Source organism: Odontomachus brunneus, unplaced genomic scaffold (assembly GCF_010583005.1).
Source record: "Odontomachus brunneus isolate Ranch 3 - 2012 unplaced genomic scaffold, Obru_v1 Obru_scaffold_015, whole genome shotgun sequence".
NCBI lineage: Eukaryota > Metazoa > Arthropoda > Insecta > Hymenoptera > Formicidae > Odontomachus > Odontomachus brunneus.
In genome coordinates, this window is record NW_022639465.1 from 2,483,592 (window position 1) to 2,487,004 (window position 3,413).

The window sequence follows — 3,413 nt, forward strand, 5'->3', positions numbered from 1 at the left end:
CCCTCCGCCACTCCGTGCTGCTCATGGCTCACTTACACGCAGCAGTGTATGAGTGACGCGTTATCGTGTGCGAGTCACACGGATATTCGGACGGCATTAACGCCGGTGCGTGTACACTCCTTGTCTCTATTAGAAGTCTGAGATGAGGGTAGCCAAAGCGTCTGCATGAGGACGCTGCGGCAAGGCGAACGGGGACGGAGGCGTTGCGAAAAGGAAAAAGGGAGGTTAGGTCGTCTCTCTCGACGGTGGTGTGTGGCCATATTGCTTCTCTCGTCAAAAGGAGAGCAGCGAAGACAGAGCAAAGAGAAGTGTTTGAGTCGGAGTGTCGGGTGTTTGGGATCATCTCCCATTGTCCAAGTGCGGAAGCGGGGTGACAGCATCGAGCCGCAATTTGAGAGGCCCCGATTTGAGGACGGGGATCGCCGTATTGCGAAGTGATACGGATCGTCGCTAGACCAAAGGTGACGTCAGTGAGAGCGTCCGCCGATACGTGTAGTAAGTTTTACCTTTGGTGACCTCACACCGAGGATGAGTAATGCCGGCTTGCACCAGTTTCGTCAGTGAGCAGTAAATAGCTGTTTGGTACACATATGTGAAACCATGCAATTGAGGCATGGTTGATATCCGCACAGAGGTGGTCAGCTTTACAACTGATGACCTACATACTGGGCAACAAACGGACAAGCGCTCCGCCTTTTTTTTTGCATAATACGGTTGACCCTTACAAAAGAAACTCTGATAACGGTGTTCGACTATCGGCTCGGAGATCCTAAGATCGGCTTAGGATAGAGAGCGGCGACTATGATAACACTCAAGTCGCTGAGAGTACTTGTCAGAAGGACAAGTCATAGAAACGACTTATAGCTAATATGAACTCTGACGGCATTGTTTCATATTACGCATAAGAACCTAAAATAAGAGGTTCTTTACGTCATTATCGGGAACCTAAAGTAAGAGGTTCATCACATTGTTAATCACTTTAATTACAGGTCTATATGGTTTATAATGTTCTACTCCATAAGGGAGATCAATAAAGAAAGAAGAAAATCGACATGTTCTAGGTTCATTTCCCTGAGCACATCCAAACCTAAAGATTTTCTATGAGTCGGTTTTCATCAAACATTAACAACTTCTTTAATTTGAAGACATCTGCAGCTGAGGCGCATCGATTGCTTGTAGAAGCATATGGTGAGGCTGCTTTAAGTGAGAGAAGTTGTCGTGAGTGGATTTAAAAGTTTAAGAACGGTGAGTTTGACGTCGAAGACAAAGAACGTAGCGGAAGGCCGAAAATGTACGAAGACGCGGAATTGGAAGCATTATTGGAGGAAGATTCGTGCCAAACGCAAGAAGAATTTGCACTTACATTAGGAGTGACTCAACAAGCAATTTCACATCGTTTAAAATCGTTGGGAATGATTTAAAAGCAAGGGAATTGGGTTCCATATGAATTGAAGCCGAGAAACGTTGAACGCCGATTTTGCACATGTGAAATGCTGCTTGCCAGGCATAAACGAAAGGGTTTTTTGCATCGTATAGTCACTGGTAATGAAAAATGGATCCACTACGATAATCCAAAGAAGAGGAAATCATGGGGACTACGTGGCCATGCTTCAACATCGACAGTCAAGCCGAATATTTATGGAAAAAAACTCATGTTGTGTATTTGGTGGGATCAGCTTGGTGTCGTGTATTATGAGTTGCTCAAACCGAACGAAACCATTACTGGAGCTCTCTACCGAACACAATTGATGAGATTGAGCCGAGCTCTTAAGGAAAAACGCGCCCACTACTACTCCAGACACGACAAAATTATTCTCCTGCATGATAATGCTCGTCCACATGTTGCGGCGCCGGTCAAAACCTATTTGGAAACACTCAATTGGGAAGTTTTACTCCACCCGCCGTATTCACCAGACATTGCTTCCTCTGGCTATCACTTGTTTCGATCGAAGACGTACGGCCTGTCTGAGCAGCACTTCACATATGAAGATACCAAAAATTGGATCGATTCGTGGATAGCCTCAAAAGATGAAGCGTTCTTCCGACGCGATATCCGTATGCTGCCAGAAAGATGGAAAAAAGTAGTGGCTAGCGATGGACAATACTTTGAATAAAATATAAGGTACCTTTCTTTCACAATAAATGCCCAATTTTTTATAAAGAACGGCGGAGACTTATTTGTACTCCCAATAATTATATTACTATTTAAAAATTTAATTATAAAAATAATTAAATTATAATTATAATTACTATTTTAAAAAATATTAGGGGATTTAAGGTCGGTTTGTTAGTCAGAAGGTAGATTCATCGCGTACGTTAAAAAAAGTCCGGAAATCCCATTCAGCACGTACGGCTGACACTACAAACATTATTATTCTCCCCATCGTATATAATTGCACTAATATCCAGCATTTGGCTCTTATTTGCCGTATTTTTATTAAAATTTAGACTTTTCAATAAGAGAGCCTTAATGATATTTAGTTTGCTTATAACGCTTGGCTGAAAAATAAGCAGTTCGTATATTTATATCCGTAAGGATAACATATAAGCGTACGAGTTGCGAGGAATGCTGTCGAAGTCTTGGTAGCCGAATAGGTAAAGGCGTCCCGCCCGGATAGTGGGAAGGTTCCAGGTTCGACTTCTGGCTGAGGCAGTATTTTTTCGCAATTTAATAATGGAATCAATACGTGCTAAGAACATCTAAAATGAAAAAAAGGGAAAGGGGGTTTTTAATAATTATAATTACTATTTAAAAAAATATTATATTACTATTATTAAATTATATTAAATATTATTATTATATAATTATATTACTATTTAAACATTTAATTATAAAAATAAATTATAATTATAATTACTATTTAAAAAAATATTAGGGGATTTAGGGTCGGTTTGTTAGTGGAAGGTAGATTCACCGCGTACGTTAAAAAAAGTCCGGAAATCCCATTCGGCACGTACGTCTGACACTACAAACATTATTATCCTCCCTATCATATATAATTCCACTACATCCAGCATTTGGCTCTTATTCGCTGTATTCTTATTAAAATTTAGACTCTCCTTGTCTACGATCAGTCCATATATTATAGGTTCATACTTGCAACTAATGTAGAACGATCTTAACGTAGAACAACCTTAAAGGCTGGTTTATGATGACCGTAAAAGCCGGTTTATAATAGCTGTAATCAGGGTTGGGAAAGTTACTTTATAAAAGTAACTCGTTACCGTTACCGTTCCTTTTTCTAAAAAGTAACTCGTTACCGTTATTCGTTACCAATTTCAAAAAGTAACTCGTTACCGTTACCGTTACTCAAAAAATAATGAGTCGTTACAAATTTCGTTACTTTTTTTATATACAAAACAAACTTTATGCATGATTTTTTATATAAAAATTATTAATATGCTGTAAATGT